The sequence below is a fragment of the Haliotis cracherodii genome, unplaced genomic scaffold (genome assembly GCF_022045235.1).
Source record: "Haliotis cracherodii isolate W230 unplaced genomic scaffold, xgHalCrac1.p SCAF_15, whole genome shotgun sequence".
Taxonomy (NCBI): Eukaryota; Metazoa; Mollusca; class Gastropoda; order Lepetellida; family Haliotidae; genus Haliotis; species Haliotis cracherodii.
Window position 1 is genome coordinate 5,524,342 of NW_027266270.1, and position 25,386 is coordinate 5,549,727.

Genomic DNA, 25,386 nt, shown 5'->3' on the forward strand with positions numbered 1-25,386 from the left:
CCACGGAGGCCGTGTGTAAATGATCACATCTGGACAAGGCAAACTAGCGGCGCAAGGAAGATCCCCACTATATGAGGAATTGGATCATATAAAAATCAACCAGATTTAACATTAAAAGATAGCGATCCTGTTGGCCCTCAACAGAAGCATGGGGTATTGAGGAAAGATTGTGCCCAGAAATCAGAAACAGTTAACCTATAAAACTTAACTACCGAAAAGGAGATACTTGTGTTGGAATGAGTTTAGATGCTAAATAAAATCTCATTCGCCAAGAAATGTTTATTGACGTGTGGTAATAAATTTCATATCAAAGACACTCAGGTGAGATTCTCTACAGAAATAATGCTACTGTTACCATGGGAACATTGGACATAATTTACAAACATTTCACAAAGTTAGGGATTAGGTGTAGTGAAAAGTACGCTGTCGGTTCAAAATGAAATATCCTGACCTATGATACTAAATAACACTGTAAGGAGGCTTTGTAAGTATAGGTGATTGTACGTTTGTCCGGTGCGGGTGGGGCGTGGATGCAGCCTATGTGTATGTATATTGTGTGTAGGTATGTTATGAATGCTTGCTGTGGAGTGATGGTATGTAACTATTAATGTAAACTGTGTTCGCGTTGATGTATTTTAGTTAGTTTATGTCGTGTTTTAATTTATATTTTACTGTAATGTATTGTACTTTATTGAGTCTCATAGGTCATTCTAGCTGGACATTTGAAACAGTTGTTTCTTCTCAAGACTTGAATTTTGCATGTACTAAATGTGTAACCCATTCGTAATTTGTTTTCTCTTATCTCTATATTTTTAGAAATTCTCTTTGTAATTGTGTTGTGAATAGATTGATTATGTCATTCCTGTTTTACTTTATATATGGTTTTACATTGGCAAGTTTATTCTGATAGACATATACTGTATCGTGTGTGAATAGGTACTGTGGTATAAATGTACAAGGGGTGGGGGGAAGGTTCTGAGCCTAATGTGAGCGTTGATGGACTTACATGTAATTGCTAATAATTTTCCAACATAACACCCACCAACCACCACCCCCACCCCCCACGCCCCACCCCCACCCCCACCAATGGACCATATACTTCTGTCAACGATGCTGGTGCCTAGATTCCACGGGTGTGAAAGGCTTCCCATGGTGGTGCAAACAGTTCTCCCATCATAAAGTCATCATCATTTGCATAATTAAGACCAGACAGTTCTTTCTCCAAGTTTCGGAAGAAGTTGATATCTGACGTTGCCAAATTTGGTGAATACGAAGGATGTTTAATGAGTTCAAATCCAGGTTCATGCATTTTAGTCATGACAACAGATTTGTACATTTGTGCATTGTCCTGGAGAAACAGCGTACTTTTAGTGAGTTTTCCACGACGTTTATGTTTGATATTTTCACACAGTTGCCTGATTAGATTGTCCAGATTAGCTTAAAATTGACCCTTAATAGTCTGACCTTTCGGGAGTTGTGCACCAGTAGGATTCCTTCCTGAAACGGAAGCTATCACCTCACCAGCTGATGGAACAGACTTCGCCTTCTTCGGTCACAGAGACGTTTGATGCTTCCACAGCTTTGATTGTTGTTTAGTCATAGTGGTGAACCCAACACTCATCCACAGTTACATCAGCTGGGTCTGCTTCAAAACGACCCAAATTCTCTGTAGTGTTTCTGCCCAGGAGTTAGAAGCCTCGGAGCCCCGTTCATTTCCTCAACAACCTTCTGATAGATGCCTATCGGCCTACTTATTAGCTATGTGACTTGTGATGAGACGTCGATCATCCATGATCGTGTCATCTATTTTATCAAATTATATAGTGGTGTCACTTTAAGGTCCACCTGATCTTGGATCACTTTCGCGGCTCTTTCTTCCCCTCTTGAAGTCTGCTGTCCACCTCTTGATAGTGGCGGAAGGATCATTATCCCCTAAACCATGTCCGCATCAATGGCTGTTGGGGTTAGCCCTTTCAACCGGAGATGGTTGATGACAGCGCGGTAGCCAATTTTTATCCATTTTCATCAACAGAGAAAACCTATTTTCACAATGATAAAAGGTAGCGTATTTGGTTCAAATGCAGCCTGTTAGAATGGAAAGAAGTGTACTTAATACATGCTTATACTGTTAAGGGTTTACCATACATCCTTCGTTGTTAGGCTCAGAACGTTTGAACCACCTCTCGCATTTGACGTGGGGATTTCCTCCCACGTTAAGCTAACACGCCGTGATATTACTGGAAACTATTCAAGCCGCGTTAAAACCAACTTACTCACCCAGTCTGTGTACATCTGTATATTTATTATCTATAAATGATTGTAAACATTCTATAATTGACTGTAAACATTCATCACTCTGTGGCTAATACACTCTTGTGTTTTCACTCAGATTTTGTGTTATTGTGTTGGTTGGTGGTATTGTGGTACCTCTGCATGAACGAGCTAATCGATAAATCTCATATTGATAAGAAACTTCATGTTTTTATCGGTATCTATTAGTATAGAATATTTGAATATATTTGTAAACTTTGACATTTCCATGGTCTTGGATCAGTCTTCACTGAAAACTGATGCTTCACTTGTCTCCTTGGATACGATTTTACACTGAAACTACTCTGAGTGTTTTGGTATGTCAACACATTTGATGGAGAAGAAAATATAAAAGTGTTTTAATGTGCGAATGAAATATACGACATATCAATATCTAGTAATTAAGGTATAATATTTATGTCTTGTAATTACATATGTATCTTAATTCCTCAATATAGCGACAACAAAGTGTTTTAATGTGCGAATGAAATGTACGACATATCAATATCTAGTAATTAAGGTATATTATTTATGTCTTGTAATTACATATGTATCTTAATTCCTCAATATAGCGACAACAAAGTGTTTTAATGTGCAAATGAAATGTACGACATATCAATATCTAGTAATTAAGGTATATTATTTATCTCTTGTAATTACATATGTATCTAATTCCTCAATATAGCGACAACAATATTGGCAACACTTGTTTACCCTTCATCAAATGTATGACGTAAATAATGGTCGAAGAATCCAAAGCCTAGAAATCTTCTTGGTATAATCACTGGTATATGACAACTGCTGTTCTTTACATGTTTTTCCTCTGTCATCCGTTATTTGACAACGTCATTTTATTTCTAAACAAGAGTAGTCCTTACAAATCCTGAGATGGTACACACTCGGGACCCGTGAAGATTCCGGGGTAGAATAGATCTTCAGCAATCCATGCTTGCCGAAAAAGGTGACTATGCTTGTCGTAAGAGGCGACTAACGGGATCGGGTGGTCAGGCTCGCTGACTTGGTTGATGCATGTCATCGATCCCAATCGCCCATGTTACAGCTATTTAAGAAATAAGTATTTACCTATTTATTACTCTTCCAATCCTAATTTATTTAAATTTAATACACTATTATCTTGTAACCGCACTAGTATTGTAACTAATTGTGTTAAGTATATACTGGAAGCACTTGCAATCCGAAATACTGTCACTTAATACCCTCTGTCATCTGCCTCATACTGTATTTTTCAATGAGTATTTGTACGTGGGCCTATGGCCTTTATACTGAAATAAAGAATTGAATGGGGTTTAACGTCACGTCCAAGATTATTGCATTTATATAACGACGTGCATGCATGTGTGTGTGTGTGTGTGTGTGTGTGTGTGTGTGTGTGTGTGTGTGTGTGTGTGTGTGTGTGTGTGTGTGTGTGTGTGTGTGTGTGGTTGCTTGTACTAGTCCGGACTCATGTCGATGTTGTAGTGCTAGCTCACTGAGATGCCATGCCGCAGTTTAACATGAATACCCCACTCAGACACAGCATACTGACTCCGAGCCGACCAGTTCTTGTTTTAGACCCTTAATGCCGAGCGCCAGACAGGGTAACAACAAGTACCATCTTTTAACGTCTTTTGGTATGAGGTGGGGTGAGGTGAAATGGGGTTTAACGTCGCGTCCAAGATTATTGCACTTATATAGCGACGTGCATGTACGTGTGTGTGTTTGTGTGGCTGCTTGTACTAGCCCGGACTGATGCTGTTTTATAGTGCTAGCCAACTGAGATACTATGCCGCAGTTTAACACGAATACCCCATCTATTATCGTCTTTTGGTATGACGCGGCCGGGGATCGAACCCCGGACCTTCCGCTCTCCAGGTGGACGCTCTACCACTAGACCACAGAGGCGGTCCTTTTGGTATGAGGTGTCCGGGAGTCGAACCCCGGACCTTCCGCTCTCCGGGCGGACGCTCTACCACTAGACCACAGAGGCGGTCCTTTTGGTATGAGGCGGCCGGGAGTCGAACCCCGGATTTTCCGCTCTTCGGGCGGATGCTCTATCACTAGACCCAGGAGGCGGTCTATTCATTATGCTAAATAACCTGGTCCCAAAGCTTCGTGTGGGAAGTGACATACAGGTGGAGTAATCAGAGTCACAGTGGCTCAGCCTTGTCAAAGGTGCATACTAGATGCGGCAGTGCTGAATTTACTACTGATTGATGGCAGAAATGTTCAGGATTCAACTAGAGAAGTTTTTACGCCTTCTTCACCGATATTCCATCAACATCATGACGGGGGAAACGTTAAATGGACTTCACACATTGTACCAATGATGGGAATCGAGCCCGTATCTCCGGCGTGACGAGCGAACGCTTTAACTACTAGGCTACCTCACCGCTAACACGATTCAACTAACACATACACGCACACTAATGTCTTGACCACTGTGCTCTGTATGATTTCCTGGGAGTGTTGCATGGTTTTAATGGGGGTAATTCATTTAGCAACTTTACAGACGATTGCTGATTTCAGAATCTCAACAGTTCTCAGTTCAGTATTAACAGATTTAATCGCATTCGGATATTATCGTAGATGCAGTATATCAAATGTTATGATTGGATTAAAACAAACTACTTACGCGATCCAAAAAACGTCAATTTCATTCCATACACTACATACCATAAAATATATCATACACAATCTATCATGCTTTCTAACATTCTCATAGAAGCTGATTAAGTACTAGCCTTTCACAATCCCCGTCAAAGTGAATACTTAAGTATATCATGGACAATTTTTCAAATCTCTTTGCGTGCAGATTCTTATTTACAATGTCAAAAAACATGAGTGAGTGAGTGAGTGAGTTGGGTTTAACGCCGACTTTAACACTATTCCAGTTATATCACGGTGTGTTAGCTTAATGTGGGAGGTAAGCCCGAAGTGATGCAGGTCTAAGACGTTTACCACTTCTGTGAAACCCACGAGCACGGGTATGGTGCTGATGAACCTAGAAACATAATCGGGGCGAAGCGGGATTCGAATCCACAATCATAGGTTTCTGGCGTGCTCAAGGGACGCAACTCTGCACATCGATTCGTGGCGCCTTAGATGCTTGGACTACCCTTGCCCTCCGAAAAACGTGACATATTTTCAAAAAACGATCATGACATTTACGTATGTTAGCTGTTCTATGACAACAAACACCAGCATCTCAACATTTCAATGAAGACAATCCCCATGGATATTCCAAGGGAAGAATAGGTCTGACTTGAACGTAGCTGGATGTTCCATGGAGACTGTTACATTATTAAAATAACATAACTTCCCCTCTTACAGAATACTTAGTGGAGAATGGTGGATGTGGACGATGATAAGTGGTCATAAAGATAGATGGGTGCTAATGGAATGGTCCCTAGAAACGCATTGTTCATACGTATATTACTATTTAATTTTTCAAGTGTGTCTTTAGTCTGAAAGTTTCCCAAGATCAAATGAGTGACATTTCGGCTTCCATTTAGGAAACTTTTGAAACAAATACGTTGAGAGACAGACCGTTGTCAATTATTCATGCTCGTTCAAAGGCTCCATACTTCCATTAATTCCCGTCAGTATGTTCCCATAATTATTAATTCAAGACACAACGAAAATGTAAATGGTTTTATACTGTGTAAAGATCAGGTCGCACCGGAACATGGCGGCCGTGCATCAACAGAAGAAGATTCCAAGTGCATCACGCAAGGGCGACTCACACACTAAAGATACAGACTGTAAAAACAGTTCTGGTATATTTTCCTAATTTGTTCCACAAAAGAATGTTCTGTCAGTCTAAAAGTAGGGCTTTGATTTAAGGTTAAGCATGCAGGGGTGTGATGTAAAGTTAAGCATGAATGAATGTGACTAAAGGTTAAGAAAGTAAGGGCGTGTTTTAAGGTTAAGCACGTAAGAGCGTGTTTTAAGGTTAAGCACGTAAGGGCGTGTTTTAAGGTTAAGCACGTAAGGGCGTGTTTTAAGGTTAAGAAAGTATAGGCGTGCTTTAAGGTTAAGCACGTAAGGGCGTGTTTTAAGGTTAAGAAAGTAAGGGCATGTTTTAAGGTTAAGCACGCAAGGGCGTGTTTTAAGGTTAAGCACGTAAAGGCGTATTTTAAGGTTATGCACGTAAGGGCGTGTTTTAAGGTTAAGCATGTAAGGGCGTGTTTTAAGGTTAAGCACGTAAGGGCGTGTTTTAAGTTTAAGCACATAAGGGCGTGTTTTAAGGTTAAGAAAGTAAGGGCGTGTTTTAAGGTTAAGCACGTAAGGGCGCGGTTTAAGGTTAAGAAAGTAAGGGCATGTTTTAAGGTTAAGCACGTAAGTGCCTGTTTTAAGGTTAAGCACGTAAGGGCGTATTTTAAGGTTAAGCACGAAGGGCGTGTTTTAAGGTTAAGCATATAAGGGCGTATTTTCAGGTTAAGAAAGGAAGGGCGTGTTTTAAGTTTAAGCTCGTAAGGGCATGTTTTAAGGTTAAGCACGTAAGGGCGTCTTTTAAGGTTAAGCACATAAGGGCGTGTTTTAAGGTTAAGCACGTAAGGGCGTGTTTTAAGGTTATGCATGTAAGGGCATATTTTAAGGTTAAGAAAGGAAGGGCGGGTTTTAAGGTTAAGCACGTAAGGGCGTGTTTTAAGGTTAAGCACATAAGGGCATGTTTTAAGGTTAAGAAAGTAAGGGCGTGTTTTAAGGTTAAGCACGTAAGGGCGTGTTTTAACATTGTCGCGCTTTGGTTAATTTTTACTCTTTTTGCTTGTTTTCGAAAGTGCGACAATGTCTATTCCAGGATTCCATTCATTATCGATAGTTTGAAGCTAGTTAGCGTTAGACCAACTGATTCCGTATCATGTCTCACGGAATAACATCCCAAGCTATCAGTGAAGACAATTAGCGCGTAGAGGCTACTGGGTCCCTTTGGAATTATATACAAGTTAATAATTAATAAAGGTTCGTGTTGCAACATGTTATGTATTTTTATAGGAGAAAGAGTGATCGGCAAAAGACTTCATTTGGCAAAATATATAATCTAATCAAACATATGTACAGTAACATCAAATCATGTTTAATGATAATTGGTGGGCGTTAGACAAGGAGATAATCTTTCACCACTCTTATTTGCTGTATACCTAAATGACTTAGAGCAATATCTCATTGATATTAATTGTGAAAGGATTCGTTTAGAATACAGTAACTGGAATGAATCGTTAGCTTTTATCAAGCTCCTTTTACTTCTATACGCTGGTGATACAGTACTGTTTGGAGAAAGCATACACCATCTACAGAGCACACTCAATACATTTAATAAGTACTGCAACGACTGGACACTAGATGTTATCATAGAAAAAACGAAATGTAATCATCTTTGGGTCAGGTACATCTAATAGGTGTAAAGACCATTAATCGGTCAGTATCGGATAGACGTAATTGACACCTATAAATTATTTAGGTATCCCTTTACACCGATATAGAAAAATAGATACTTCTGTTAAATAAGATATTGATGAAATTGGCATGAAGCTACAAAGAGCCTATTAAAACGTGCCATTAATTTACAGTTACTACTAGCTTGCCTTATTGAAACGTTTGATACAATTGTTGTCCTTATCTTACGTTATGGTTCTGAAATATTGGCTTCCATAACACCGAAAGGGTACATCTAAAATTCTTAAATCTAGCAGCAGGTATAAGACTGTCCACGCCAAACTTAATGGTATATGGCAAACTCGGGCGCGAACCGTTCAGCATGAAAAGTGCTGAAAGAATGGTAAGTTATTGGTGCAAACTGAGTCAGCCTTCACAACCTAAACATAACATCGCGTCTTATATGTTAAAGTTAATGACAAATCACAACATAAAGGATACCCCCTTTCTATGGCTTAAAATATGAAAAGTATATTTGATAATTGCGGCCTCACGTATAGGTTTGATTCCCTGATGATTTTAACAAAGCGTATATTTTATTTCAACTTGAGAATACCCTCCGCCTTCAGTTTATCCAGTCATGGAGAAGTGGTGTCGTCAACTCGTCAAAAGGGAATGCAACAAGTATCTTAAAGACTACCCATCTTTTGAAAGTTACTGCCTCGAAATATTTCACAACCTTTACTATCCTTCCGTACATGTCACCATAAATTGCCAATAGAGACGGGTAGATGATATGGGCAGGTATACCTCATGAAGATCGCTGATGCACATCCTGTGATACAAATGCACATGGGGACGACTTCCACTACCTGTTCCGTTGTCAATCGCTGTTCAATAAACGAGCCGTCCTTATTGATAAATATTATAACGATTGGCCAAATATCTTTAAGTTTGCTAAACTAATGACCACCAAACGCATATCTGTTATCAAGAATTTATCGAAGTTCATAGTATTCCTGAATAGTCATTTTAGTGGAAGATAGATCCACTGTTTATTTCCTTTAGTAATTGCTAAATTATACTTGCCCGCAAAAACAATAATACAGTGGTCCTTATTATTTTTCAAAAATGTGGAATGATGACCCCAGGTCTAAAAACATGTAACACTATTTGTATCATCTGTGGAGTTTATTGTTTTTCCGAAAAATATTATTCACAACGTTACAGTTTATCCAAAAAGAATGAACTCCATCATTGCGTTTATGTACTTGCCATTTTGCTGTGTCATGTTATATATATCTAATATTAATGAATTGCATTGCTCATGTACAATCGCTGGGTGTCACCTAGAGTAATTAAAGGTTGTTGTTGTTGTTGTTGTTGTTGTTGTTGTTGTTGTTGCTTTGAGCATGCGCCTGTGTGGAATTACAGCTGCGTTTGCTGCATTTAGCAAACATGCGGGAGCCAAACACCTATGGTTCAAATCTGTAACCATATTCGGTTATTGGTGCGCATGCGTAAAGATGAGATATACAAATAAGATAACCAACTGCTCTGTCAAGAGCCCTCACAACAAACACAATTTGTGTTCATTTGACATCGTGCGAATACCACTGAATGCTAGGTTAGTGTCGTCGAATTGCAGGCAACGAGGAATGGGCAACCGTCTGTCTGCTATGTTGACTGGGATCCAGTCAAGAATTTGTTTTGAGGGAATCGTGCCGAATCAAGGCTTAAATCGGCAGTGTCCATCTTTCAAAAGCTTGATAACATGACTCACCATGGAAGACACTTGAGGTGCTGGAGACACGAACAAAAAAGGAGTGGCAAGCAATTGACGAATTTTTATCATGACTTATTATCATTACACATTACAGGTATATTGGCATATGATTTAAACCTTTATTTACTTCCAACTGCAACATTTACGCTCCCGCGGGAGCCTTACAGATGACGTTCCCTGACTTGGCACAGTCTCTGTTGAACCATTTCCCGTCAGAGGAGCGCAACCGCGCGCACTTCCCTTTGACCGTATTGCCAGGTCCTTCCGGCGCTTTCCAATTGTCATAATCGCCCTCTGATCCATCCACCCACTCAAACAATTTGGAGTCGGAGCTATATTTGTTACCTGAAATGGGTATTTATAAAACTCTTACCCGAAGTAACGATGTTCACGTAATGGCTATGACGTCGTGGAAAATGGTTTTGCGTATGGAACGTTCAGCTTAATGTATGGAATGGCATTTCTCTTTACTATACGTGTATATAAAGAGAACTAAGAACTTACCGTATTTAAAGAAAACTGGATATGAAAGACAATGTGTGATGTGGAAAAGGCATATTTCCTTGTATAAAACAAGATAATATACTAGTACCTAAGCAAAGCATTCTGACGTGAGGTGTTCTTGAATATCGTCAATGTAAAATTTTAAAGTGACAGAACTTAAAAACATTTGAAGCAGTAGATACAGTCAATATGATGTATTGCATGAGTGAGTGAGATGGTTTCACGACGCTTTTAGCAATATTCCAGCCATATCACGGCTTGGGACACCGGAGATGGGCTTCACACATTGTACCCATGTGGGGAATCAAACCCGGGTCTTCAGCGTGACAAGCGAACGCTTTAACGACTAGGCTACCCCACTGTCCCTAATGTATTGAGAAGGTGTGGTTTCCTACCAATTTTCTCTATCACTGTAAAGGTTCGGCACAAATATATTCATTTACACATTCTTTGATATCACAACCATGGATTTGGCCAAATAAATATGAACTTAAACCTAAAAACCCCACATTTATCAAGTATACGATCCAAATGTAAAACACACATTGGTGCAATAGAGTAATCGGAACTGTCGCATATTTTACGGCTAATCATTAATGACTGTATTACCTAGGTAGATGTTTTTCCTTCCCAGGTCATTCACGATTTTGGACGCAAACTCGTTTTCAGCTTGACTATGGACAGTCAACATTACACTGGCGCCTCTGAAACACAACAACAAATTTCTAGTCCTCGATACAACATTGTGGATACCTACAGTGCATAGAGGATAGTTCATGTGTCGAGTGAAATATAATGTTTCTCTCATCGAGACATGTTGAAAAGAAGATATTTTCACGAGTGGCGTAGCCACCTACGAGACCGCTGTTGGAAGCCAAAGGATACACGCTGGTCAAGTAACAAAAATGGCACTTTGCAAAACGGGCAGTCTCGATTGACGAGTTAAATGAGAAATTTACAGTTTAACGAAACATTTTCAAGAGAATAACAAACGGCAAGAAGTGAAATTGACTCCATAAATGACCATTGTCATTATTTTGCCTTGTCAGTGTGGAACTAACATAGTTTCTGTATGGGCCAGACAATGACGATAACGGAAGACAATTTGCGGGGAGGTAGCTCTTTTATGACAATAGTTCCGTCAAAGTGTTATCTTCACTGCAGTGACCTATCAAGTGTTATGTTCAGTCAAAAGGAAAACATCACTTGTCTCAACTTCAGAAAACTCAGTCTATCACACTGAAGTATATAATAAAAAGTAATATCCTCCAAAAGGCCTGTTTCGGGGGTGCGGAGATCACATGATCTTAATCAGAGGCGAATCTGAAATTTGAACCCACGATCAGCAAATCCTTTTAGCACTAAGGGACTTAACCATGCACAGCGAACTGAGGCGCCTTGCAGCACTAATCCACCCACGAATTGTTTCTGTGTTTAACAACCACTTTGAAATTGCCAAAATAGTTATATGGCGATAGGCAAGTCTCAAAACGTTCCTGTATTCATTAATTGGACTTAGTATAAAGTGTATGGCAACTTACTGTTTGCACAATGCATACGCTTTGTCAAAGCTTGAGGCAAAACCTTTGGTATAGAGGTAGCAGCTGTTGGTTGCTTCCAGATACTTCCATCCTGGAACAATACCATTCAGAAATAAATTAGAAGTGCTTAGGTTTTAATCTGGAGCTCTATACTCGAATCCCAGAATCAACCTGGCTATGTTTCTATGTTTGTCAGCACCATTCCCGTCCTCACGCCGTGCTCAAGCCGAAACACTAGTGAGTGAGTGAGAATGGTTTTACGCCGCTTTTAGCAATATCCCAGCAATATCACGGCGGGGGACACCAGAAATGGGCTTCACACATTGTACCCATGTATCGAAACCGGGTCTTCGGCGTGACGAGCGAACGCTTTAACCACTAGGCTACCCGACCGCCCCCGAAACACAACGAGCACTCGCTCACTTATTATTTTAACTGTCAAATTCATAATACTTTCATTGTATTTAGATTAAACCATCTTCTGCACATACATGTATAGACGATCAATTAATATGACCTTAATTGTACAAGCCCTGAAAGTCTCACCTGTTGAGCATGGTTTGCTTGTTGAAACGGTTTCTGTAAAACAAAGGATTCAATATTATTGGAGGTTTCTGTAAAACAAAGGATTCAATATTATTGGAGTTGGTTTAATACCTCCAATATGTTTGTTTGAATACAAATGACATTCATCTGACACGTGAAAATATACGAGTAACAAAAGGGGACTTTTAAGCATGAAATACTCATATCCCTAGCCAATATGATATGTCCGACATCGTTGCCAAGGAAACTCGAAACACAAAGTTTTCAAAAATCCCAAATTACCAAAAGGCACCAGATCTTCATCAGGCGTTTCTATGTGCCAAGTTTGGTTAATATATCTCTCATATGTTTTAGCATCAATTCCTATATCCCCCTCAATGCATCTAAGAGAGTTCAGTAGTTTCTGCACATACCCATTAAACATACGGCGCCATTCTTCTTGTTAGGCGATGCAGTTGCCTTGGCGTAGAGCATTTTCAAAGCTAATTCTGAAAAGATATATTTACGTGATTGAAAGGATATCAATCACTCGATGTTCCAGCCTCTGGCTACTTGTCTTCCCTCAACAATATGTGACTGATATAATTGATCAATATTACCTTTCCAATATACCTCTATATATACCTTCAATATTACCTTTCCTTACCAATATACATACATACATACAAAGGACTGTAAATACAATTAGAATGTCATTTACATTAACAGTATTCATTTTGCATCGTTCAATATAGGAGTTAATTATTCCATTAACACTTACAACGTGACGTAATGTCATTTTGTGATAACGTATATCATTGTGACGTCATGGCCATGCAATGACATGTTGACCCCAATTGCACTAATTTCAAGTAAATTAAAAACAAAAACTAATAAACCCAATAACAGTGACGGTCTACATTTATATTTGTCATCGAATGTTTGCATTTTAGATAAGGGACTTACCGTAGCGCTTCTTTAAAGGGGCCCTCTCCTCTGTCCAGTAATCCACTGAGACTCCATACATATAGATGTGTTGAAGAATTTCAGCCTAAACAAATCGTATGCACATGAAATGGAATAATGTCGCTCCTGTTGCAATCTTTTGTATATAAGGGTATAATGACAATGCTATTTTTCATGTAGTCGTTTTCCAAGAAAGGACGTTTCAACCCAACGACTTTCTGTGAAGTTTGATACTATTCACATCCCTTCAAATCATATACAGGCACAACATGCAAACAGCTTATCAGTTTGAGAATTAAAACGTTCGTGTGTAATGTACACTTCGTGAGTAGTAGCACTCAAGTATTGAAAATGTACATTCACCAACACGTAAAACACATCTTCACGTAAGCACATCGACCTACCCTGTTGGCGTCCGTGACCGTGACAAGAGTTTCCCATCCTTGTGTAACACGCGTACTGGGATTCAAAATGACTGCCCAGTGTGTTAACCACAGCGTAGGCACGACCCTGATCCAAAACGTTTTCCAAGACCGTTAACACCACACTCCTCTGTGTAATAATAATAATAATATAAAAATGATAATAATAATAATAATAATACAGTCTCATTAAATTCGTTACATAATCTTCATTTCATATTAACATTTTGACGCAAAATCACACATTATTATTGATCATTCTTCTTCTTCTTAGAATATTATTATTTACAGATTAAATTAAAAAAATGCAGCAAAGAGGGTATGAGTGAACCTGGTACAGGCCCTTGCCCCCTCTAGACGCAGCCCAGACAGCGAATGGGACTTCTCCAAGGAAGCGCTGCCTAGTCAAACCCACCCAGAACTTTCGGAGAATGTGAAGACTGCAGCCTTCTGCATTACCCAGATTATCAGAAGGGCTGTATTCCTGGTAGCAAACCCGGGTACTCTCCCAATGTCAGTCAACAGATTGGGAGGTACCACACCTAAGGCACTGAGAACAATGGGGAGTCGGACAACTTGGTACTTGGGATGCAAGCGTGACATTTTGAAAACGAGGTCCGCATATTCGCCATGTTTTTCTTCAATCTTGTCAATCACATTAGTGTCAATGGGGACAGGAAAATTCAATGATATAAATGATTTCATTGGATTTATCAAAAGGGCAAGATCAGGTCTGTTGGCCTGGATACGTCTATGGCTGTAAATGGGCCTATTCCAAAGAATTTGGTATTTATCATTTTCCATGACGCCCTCTACATATTCCGGGTCGTACCATGGGTGGACCCCTGTGTCAAAACCACGAACATGGCGAAGTCGGTAATAAAAATGATCGAGCTACACCATCATGTCGTTTAAGATACTGTGTTTGTGCCAAAGCTGTGCATCCACTGACAATGTGTTGGACAGTTTCATTATGTTCATTGCATAATCTACATTTCATATTTACATTTTGATGCAAAAAAAACACATTGGCGGTTTTCGAGTGGATAGTGACTGGTCCTGAGGAGCAAACAGAAAGCCTCCAGTTTCACTTTTCAGGCCAGACGACTTCATCCAAGCATAGGACTCTGCAGGATTTCTGATCTCAACGCACTGCACATACACCATGCTTGTGGTATTGACACAGAGGTCTACCAATGGTACGACCCGGAATTTGTAGAGGGGCGTCATGAAAAATGATGAATACAAATTTCTTTGGAAGTAGGCCCAGATATGATTTTTAATATTTTAAACTGTAAATAATAATGATGATGATGAGTGAGTATAGTTTTACGCCGCTTTTTGAGCAATATTCCAGCAATATCACGGGCGGGGGACACCAGAAATGGGCTTCACACATTGTACCCAATGTCGGGAATCGAACCCGGGTCTTCGGCGTGACGAACGAACGCTTTAACCACTAGGCTACCCGACCGCCCTGATGATGATGATGATGATGATGATGATGATGACCATCCATCTCCTTTCCGCCGCTAGCGTTGCTTTGTAAAACGTCTTCCTGTTTGGGGGATCTGTATGGCATGCACACTTATCACCCTGATGGATATTAGATATATTAGTAGAATCTCATCTTCCCGAGGCAAGGGAGTTAACTGACTATAAACCTCCTGTTTCTACCCTTGCCGAACTAGGCTGGAACTATGGAGTTATATTTTGGCTGGACTAACGAGTCTATACTTAGCCCAATCAAAATCGAGAAACAAAATCGACATCCAGTTGCAGGATTTGCAAAGCATGTGTACCTACAACTTAGTGTCAATAGCTTTTCAAATGTGGTGCACTTCGCGAATCAATCAGATCAATATTATCGATCAGATTTGATCTTGATTATCGATCAGGCCGTCTTCACTTGGGGACGTCATTTTACTTGAAGCAAATACAAGTGATATGAGGTGATCTGATTGGTCAATAGGAGGAACATAGAAGGGACATAACTCGTAGTAGCCACTGGTGGCGCTACAATCGAGCCAAGAAATTCCATCCAATTTCCTCAAGGCTTGACACTGGACCTTTACAGCCAGGGAACTCCCTTGCCTCGGGAAGATGGTAGAATCTAAACCACGTAAGGTTTATTAATGTTGTATTAAGAATATCTCCTGGTGAAATTGTGTTGAATAAGAAGAATGACAATTGTAAAAAGTGCACATACAGTTGGCAATAAGTAGGACAATAAGAATGAGCGTTGAAATATGAAAGATACGAAAAATGACACTGGAGACAAAGCATTACCTCCTGATGGTGGCTTGGTTTCAAGGGGAATCTCACACAAAGCCTTCTGTTTCTCATTGACGGAGCGATCGTTCCATTTGTAGAGCACACTTTGCTGTATAACTGAAATAGAGCGGAACAAGGCATCACAGCTGCGTGCAATTTCGCTTTGTTTACAGGCTGGCGTCGCGTGGGTGAGTGAGTGAGTTTAACGCCGCTTTTAACATTATTCCAGTTATATCGCTGCGTGTCAGCTTAATATGGGAGACCACTTCGGTGAGAGCCACGAGCACGGGTATGGTGCTGACAAACCTAGAAACATAATCGGGGCGAACCAGGATTCGAACCCACAATCATAGGTTTCTGGCGTGCCCAAGGGACGCAACTCTGCACAGCGAATCGCTGCTGACGTCTGCCCCCCCCCCCCCCCCCCCCCCCCCCCCCGTGCCCCCTGACGTCGCATGGAAGGAGTACAGCTGTGCGGCGTCACGCAACAACACTTACTTTTTTATAAAAATTGTGTGAATGACGGGTGCTACCGATAGAGCAGGACATGCCCACCCTTTTCGCGAACACCTGGTGTCATCACTGATTTTCAGTGATCCATTTATATCATTTCCACAGCTATTGTGCCCTTTACGCCAAACGGAATCTGTTTCGGGAGAAAGTCTAGGCTGGTTATTCTCTAGCACTGAAAATTTATATTTGTGTATGAAAGTGATTAACCTTCCATAGTGTCATGCAAATGCCTCCATTAATACCTGTCATTGATGTTGTCCTCGGATGACGTAATCTTCCATTTACACGTGTTGAGTGTATATTTAGTATATGACTCTCATCCTTCATAGGGAATTAAACTGTTTTATCTCGAGTATATTTGTTACCTGACATCGCACAGGACTACTGCTTATAAGTAGGAACGTCCATCATGATAACCATTTATATTACAGATTGATATCAAGACAACATTAAAACCATAATAGGGTACCATCACAACAACCAGTATGTTTTTCGTAAACAATACAATGAGATAAGTTCTGATAAAGCGCAGTTATAAATCATGTGAATCATGGAATATTTTTAACTACTATTTCTGACTGTTCAAACACGGATGTGGCGAAAACTCGATCCTGATCCTGAAGAGTGAGTGATTGGACATCAGTATGACAAGTGAAATTCAAGCAACCATGTAACCATTGACAGAATGAACAACGCTCCACACAATAGCGTCTTAGTTCACACGATCGTAAGTATTCAGAACTTACGGCAAGCATAGGGATCAGGCGACAGGCTAGCTCGTCACGCCGAATGCCAGGGTTCGATTCCCCAAATAGGTGCGAAGCCCATTTCTGGTATCCCCTGCTGAGATTTTCTTGAATATCGCTAAAGGCAGGGTTACTCACTCGCTGCTTGGACAAGTGGTGCCCGGAATCTCCCCAGGGACATTGTAAAGTGACCAGGGCCCCGTACCACAAAGTGATCTTAGCGCTAAGTTGATCGAAACTCCCATTGTTTAACACTTACTTACGACAATCGTAGTGCTAAGATCGCTTTGTGGAACGGGGCCCAGATGGGTTTTGTGTGCTCACATACCGTATCCGTCCTGGTTCTCGTTGCCTCCTTGACCGTCCATTGTGTTGTCGTAGGTGCCGAAAGATGTTCCGTCCACATACGCCAGCGTGCCTTCTTCTGCGATATCATTCAGGCCAAACCAAGCATCTACCCTTTTAGGTCGCATGTATTGTACCACTTCATTCTGGTAAAATTGTGAAAACGTTTGAGATATCGGATACGAAGAATCGCACGAGGAAGGATAAAGACTCTTATTGGTGGCCTTGGCGAGGGCCGTTTTTATCATGATTTATCTTCTGACAGTGAGTCGAAGACAATCCTTGTGTCACTTTCGGAGTGACCTTGTGACCTTCAATCGACTGGCTATTGTTATTTTAACTCTGTCAACCTAAACATAATGTTACACACATGCTCATACTTGTACAGGGGCCACGGGTGGGCCTGTCGTCTAAGGTGCCGCGATTCGCTGTGCAGAGTTGCGTCCCTTGGGCACGCCAGGGACCTATGATTGTGGGTTCGAATCCCGGTTCGCCCCGATTATGTTTCTAGGTTTGTCAGCACCATACCCGTGCTCGTGGCTTTCACCGAAGTAGTAAACGTCTAAGACCTGCATCACTTCGGGCTTTCCTCCCACATTAAGCTGACACGCCGCGATATATAACTCGAATATTGTTAAAAGCGGCGTTAAACCCAACTCACTCATACCTTCACACAATGAAAGTCTTGTATGTGACGTCGGTAGATATACAGGTTAAAATCAATGCTCAAAACAAGAATCTAAATGCGTAATGATTGAGCTACATTAAAAAAAGGATTCAGATAGGACATGGGGATATTTCAGTAAAGTATTGGTGATATCACAGAGATACAGGCCATTGGACTGATGGTTCCTGGGAAGGGAACTATCTGAAAATGAATGAACCAGACCAAATAATTCTGTACAAAATCAGCTCTTTCCAAAATTTAAAGCTAATTGCATCACCGTCTCACCTGAATGTCTTCTGTATTGATGGTTGCAAGGTTCCCTCCAAGTTTAACGCATGTCCGTTGGCCATCACTGTAGGTGCCCTTCTCAGATGACAAGTAGTAACACCTGTTGTTAATCACCACACCAGCATTTTCAGGTCCACAGGCTGTCTGGCCAGCGCTGGTTGGTTCTGAACAATAGTATTATACGGATTTTATATATCCCATCTACAACGCTCGTAAAAAAAATTTTGTTTAGATTTCAACATCATGTTTCGCTTTCGACATTTTACGTCAAACCCAAACGTCCAAAGCATACAAGTCATCGGAATATGAAAAGTACACCCATGACAATTTTCGGATCGTGATTCGGACAGCTGTACATGTATAGCTTTTCTTACACTAACACGGAATGAAAATTACTGCATTAACATTGTACCTATTCCTGTAGCATATACAGAATTCCTATCCATGGCGCCACACGTTTGATCGCTATTTCCCGTGCAGTCCTTGTCACAGTCGCCGGGAGTTTCTCCATACGCCCCATAAGTATTTCCACAGTAACACCGGTTGCCGTTCTGAAGGGCCGCATAGGCATAGTTCCTCTGGTAACACCTATGGACCAGTGTAGGGATGTACTTATAGAGCAACATATGTATACATATAAATAATATGTCAACTGTAAATCTAGAACATTTTGCTCCATGAATGTAAAGCGAGTAGCTAACAATAGCCTTTGCAGCGCCTGGAAAGTCCTATGACACCCAGATTAACAAAGCTACTTTTGCACGTGTTATTTTTGAATCATTTTTATTATTTTTCGGAAGCGGCATGGTGAAGTGGTAACTCAGTGTTGTTTGTAAACGATAGATGCATTTAGAACTACACACGTGTTATTTTTTAATTATTTTATTATTTTTCGGAAGCGGCATGGTGAAGTAGTAACTCAGTGTAAGTCAGTGATGTAGTAAACGATAGATGCATTTAGAACTACATTGCTGCGTCCAAAGTGAGCCACCTTGTGTTCTGCTGTTCAGTAGTACATTTTGATCTCAGAAATAGTATTAAAACTGTAATTTAACATGTATGTCTTTATGATGTGTTCAATGGATTCCATATCCTTCTGTTACCGTTGAGAACAAAACTCCACCGTCATAGATGTGAAGAGTGTTGTCCTAGCATGGGGAAGATCGTGATGGTCAGACACATCCTTATAACAGCCCTTTGAAACTGGATCTGAAAACAACATAAAAGCAGGCTCTTATGAAACAATGAAACCTCGTTTAGTTTGTTTGTTGTTTAACCCCGCACTCAGCAATATTCCGGCTATTTGGCGGCGGTCTGTAAATAATCGAGTCTGGACCAGACAATCCAGTGCTTGACATCATGAACATCGATCAGCGCAATTGGGATCGATGACATGCATCAACCAAGTTAGCGAGCCTGACCACCCGATCCGTTAGTCGCTTCTTATGACAAGCATAGTCGCCTATTACGGCAAGCAGTGGTTGCTGAAGACCTATTCTACCCCGGATCCACACGGGTGATCAATGTTTAAGATACCAGATGAGGAGTTCGTGTAAGACTGTCTTCATGTGTCTGTATGTATGTATGTTTCTCGTGATGGCCTTAAGGACAAGGTCATCTCATATGATATGCTGACGCAGCGGGAGCAGCTAACATTTAAGATAACCCCACAACTTTTGCCGAATTATTACAAAAAATGTCAGTACATAACTAATTTTGGAGTAATATAAATATGTAAACAAACGCAAATATGTTTATCTTAATATAGAATACGATTTTTTAAAATTGCTTTTTTATAGGGAAATATATACTCAGCGATGTTTTTACAGGCATTTGTCATTTACACTGACGCAATGTCACAGTGACATAGAGTCAAAATAAATAAAGGAATCGGTGCCCGTGCACACGCATACATTAATATGCAGGGGGAATACTATGGCGTATACACTGTCGTATTTACCGAGCTGTGATAAAAATTAAAAACACATCATATATTAATCGGCGCATTATGCATGGAACGTACTATGGAGAATGGACCAATGGTTGAACGGAACATACATGTGACATTGGTCGCTTTAGGAAGGATGTGTCCTAAGATGTAGCCGTAGGTACGAAATTTGTGCCGAGTAAGCTCTCTGTTCAATGTGATCATATATATACATGTATACATGCATAATTTTTACCCACCAGGAGAAAAGGGACCTTATGGGTGCCAGGATACAATTGTGCTATGACGTCATAAAGACGTCTGACGTCAACTTACGTCAGTGAACATCGATATGTGTGATGCTATTATCTCTGTAATAAATGTTAAATAAGACTTGCGAATCGTATTTTTGTGCTCCAAAGATGCTGTAGATTTAAAATATAATGAAATGTCAAAATGTGACTTCTCACGAATAATGTCCCTCATCTCCTGGTGGGTCACATATATATTGACGAGGGAGAAACTTACTGATGTTATACTCTACGATGTGCCGAACATTGTCATTAATAACATCAAAAATGATTTTTCTGTAAATTGAGAATTGACAACTACGAATAATAATTAACCCCTATGCCAACAGAAGACTGTGACGCTGGTAGGACTGAGATCCTCCTTACATCCAACTGATGTCATGTTACAGCTGTTGTTTGTTTGTTTGTTTGTTTGTTTGTTTGATTGATTGTTGTTTAACACCGCACTCAACAATATTCCACCTATATAACGGTGGTCTGTTAACAATCGAGTCTGAACCAGACAGTCCAGTGATTGACATCATGAGCATCGATCCAAGCAATTGGGATCGATGACATGCATCAACCAAGTCAGCGAGCCTGACCACCCGATCCGTTTGTCGCCTCTTACGACAAGCATAGTCGCCTTTTACGGCAAGCATGGGTTGGTGAAGACCTATTCTACCCCGGATATTCACGGGTCTGATACAGCTGTGACAGTTGTCAATGTATCAATAAACAAGCCAAAAGTAGATTCAAAACGTCAACGCCAGAGAATGTATAGGCAGCGAATGTTAATAGATGAGACTAAAGTGTGTCGTACCTGGGTATTCCGGCTCTGCTGGACACCTGGGCTTAAAGGTCTCGGTTGGGTAGTTGTTAGGCGCAATTGGCATTCCTAAACCCTGGGACATATGAAACGTGGGCTGATCAGTTTCATTTGAAAAGTTTATACGTACCATAATATTTATTGAGGTAACGCTATATCTGCATATGAGATGCGAGTCTCTCGCCTTATGATTGGCAAGCCGCCGTCTTGTAAAAAGCCATCAAGCAGCTCTCACACTTTGCCGAAGTGGTTGCCGAGCTCTCCCGAGCCTAACTCGGTTAGTACTCGGGAAGAGACTACATCTATACGAGTATCATACGAGTACGCTACGAGTGTGTTACGAGACCCATAGGAGTTCAATACGAGTCCAATATGAGTCTAATAGGAGTCCAATAGGAGGCCAATAGGAATCTAATAGGAGTCTATTAAGAGTTGCATACGAGCACTGGAATTTGTCACATGATTGAACATGGAGGCTCGTATAGCTCGTATTAGACTCGGTCAAATCGGCAATAAATTTTGCAGACGATCCTGATACGAGTTCTGTACGAGCACCACGAGGGTCGCCACGAGGGTACTACGAGTAGGACGGGTGTGTTACAAGTTTGTTACGAGTTTGTTACGAGTTGGCTGGCGTCCCGACTGTTTTGAGCAGTTCCAAAACTCTCGCAGATCAGTACGAGGTATCCCGAGTTACCCCGAGTTAAGTACAACCTCGCTACGAGCTCCATACGAGTACACCCGAGTAAGCTTGGGGCCATACTCGGGACGCAACTCGGCAAAGTGTGAGAGCCCAGTTAGGTAATAAGTATTGTTATCATGACGTCATAGTGTTTGATGTGACGTCACTTGCTGGCCATATCGCAACTGAACATACTGAAAGTTCGTTTGCGATCACAAACCCGATCTGACATGACTTTGTTACATGTGAATTCGTAACGGATATTCGTTACATGTGACAACAGCGGGTTTACGGAATTTTACGACCTGAACTTCCATGTAAACCACTCGATCTCATGGTATACAAGCCATTATAACTCGAACAGTCCATTACATCCCGCTGGTGACTCATGTAATTCAATGAATGTTGATAAACCATAAAGCCAAATAAATTAATCATTCTTACTAAATCGGATCATTCATCTCACAAATCATTCTCCGCCATTTATCACGAAAATGTCAATCTTTAAGATAGTTATTCCATCTTATTGTCTTCACAGCGCATATTTCATGTCTGATGGTAGATTATCGCCAACCATTTTGTTAACAGAGAACCGAAGTGAACATAAGAGTGAATCTTACCTTAGGTGTTCCAATTTTGCAGGTAGCCTTGGCAGGTATGGGCGTTGATGTCTGAAACAAACAGTCTTTAATCAACGACTCATTTTTTGCTTTATATCAATGACATGTAGTGCAGAAAAACGTTCAAATTCAATTCTCATATTATAAATATTCGAAATTAAGATTTTGGTTTGCCTGTGAATTTAAGATTAACAACTGCGATTTATTAGATATTGAGAATTCCGCGTAGCACCATTGCGACAACGTACACACCTGGGAATAGGTTAAGAACCGCTCCTTTATTTAATTATATCCCAAACGTCCTTATATGGAAAAATCTACACAAGACAAGCTGTAAAATATTCAAGCTACAACCTATTAAACCTGCTATAAGGACACTGTGTGTCATACGACCCGTGAAGATCTGGGGTACAGTAGGTCTTCAGCAACCCATGTTTGCCGTAAAAGGCGACTATGCTTGTCGTAAGAGGCGACTAACGGGATCGGGTGGTCAGGCTGGCTGGTTGATGCATGTCATCGTATCCCAATTGCGTCGATCAATGCTCATGATGTCAATCACTGGATTGTCAGGTCCAGACTCGATTATTTACCGCCGTCATGTAGGTGGAATATTGCTGAGTGCGGCGTTAAACCACCTCATTCACTCACTGTATGTTATGCAATGACATATATGCTGCAAAGAAGCAGAGGCAGCGATTGAAATAACTAAGATCATGGAACAGCCACATAACATGTTATAAAGTTCGGTTTCTGTATTTCAATACAATGAACAAAACTGAAAACAATTCCCGTCAGAAAATTAATACAGTATACGATTTTAGAAAAATATAGCAAGAGATGCTTAACTTTTTTCTTATTGAATACTTACATCCTCTTCCTTTGTGTATGGTCCATCAACGTAGGCATCGTTGTAACAGTCCACCGTGTCCTTGCTTCCACCCACACGTGTGATAGTGATGGCGGGGCAGTTCTTTCCGGGGCAGATCTCGTGGTTGATACGGTTGGCAGATCCAACTATCTTCAGGAATAGCAGACTGGTGACAGAGTTAAGGACATTGGTTAACTAAACGGCATAGAAAGTATACACCATGTTGGCTGAAAATGAAACAAACAAGAAATAGTTATTCGATGGTGATGTATTTGATACGGGTATCACAGTTGTCTTTTGGACCTTAAGTGTTTCGGCGACTAGTAAAATTTGATAGCGTTTTTAAGTTTTGGGTCAAATCCAATTTTCAAGTTTATACTGTTTTTACCAGGCATTTTAAGTGGCGTTTTCGAAGACGTAACCAAATAACATTATAACGAATGTTGGACATAGAAATATAGGTTTCTGACTCGTGTCGGCTGGCCATGGTTGGTTGGTTGTTTAACGCCACACTCAGCAATAATCCCGCTATATGACGGCGGTCTGTAAATAATCGAGTCTAGACCAGACAATCCAGTGATTAATATCATGAGCATCGGTCCACGCAATTGGGATCGATGACATGCATCAACCAAGGCAGCGAGCCTGACCACCTGATCCCGTTAGTCGCCTCTTACGACAAGCATAGTCGCCTTTTACGGCTAGCACAGTCGCCTTTTACGGCAAGCACAGTCGCCTTTTACGGCAAGCATAGTTGCCTGTAAACAATCGAGTATGGACATGCCAAACCAGTGGGTGACATCATGGTCAACGCCACATGCCGTCAGGGTACGATCACATGCATTCAACCAAGTCACCACCGAGCCTGTCAACCCCAGTCACTTCTCTGGAAAACTATAGACAGCTGAAGTCCTTTGCTAACTCTGGCCCCTACCCAGTACGAATGGATGTTGGACATTTTTTGTCTGGTCTATAACAAACAAAGCGACAAAACCCATTCCACATTCATAACATATCTCTGCTGAAAGCTATAAGTAACGGATTATGTTCAAGGACAGATAAGGTTTCAATATCAGTCAGGAAATAAAATATTAAATAAAATGACCCAATCACAGTGCGCTCAATTTAAAACAATACTGCGTCAGAATTTCTATTAAGGCGACCAATATTTTTTGCTTTCGTATTTAAAAAGTCAAAACAATCCGGTTATTTACGGAAGAGTAACCTTTCCTTGCCTCAATGATTTCGGAATGTTGGAAAATAAACTGAGAATGGTTGTGGGCATGTCTTATATATTGTAACGTTCTTACCCTCTTGGCTTGTCCCAGAAGTAGGCTGTTCCAGAATGTCCTTGTCAAGCTCGGAAATGGAGTTCAGTCGGGTTGCCGGTAAACTGGCAGTTATCTCAGGAAAATTACTTTTGAAGGTAAAACTTTCTGTATCAATCGGGAAACACAACCCGATACGAATGAAATCGCCCCTAGAAATAAACAAACATGAAGATACGACTGACGGTATACGTAGTGCTTGCGGGAAAACGAGTTCATAATGACTCGAAGCGCAAGTTTGAGTGACCCGCGATGGTCAAATGTGTGAGAATTTTTGTATATTGCAGAGAGTTAGCGGCTGAGCACTAATCTTCAGGTAAAAAATACAGTATTTGGTTTAATATATTATCATGTTATAAGCGCAATTTTTTTTTTAAATATGTTAACTTTATCGATAATTCATTTTGCATTTTTCAAAGAGCATGTCGTTCAATTTTCAGAGTGCTCAAAATATATGTTGAAAGTATTTCTAATGTTTTCAAGTATTGTTATATCGCCTAAATGGTATAACTATTCTTTGTTGCGTAAATGTCAGTCCAAGAATATGTTTATTTACCGTAAATGTGAATTTTCGAGCGA

General features: G+C 40.6%; 1 pseudogene; it reads right to left on the reverse strand.

Annotated features, from left to right (window-relative positions):
- Positions 1-9,614: 9,614 nt before the first annotated feature.
- Positions 9,615-25,386, reverse strand: part of LOC139461739 (cell surface hyaluronidase CEMIP2-like) — a 39,481-nt pseudogene continuing 23,709 nt past the window's right edge.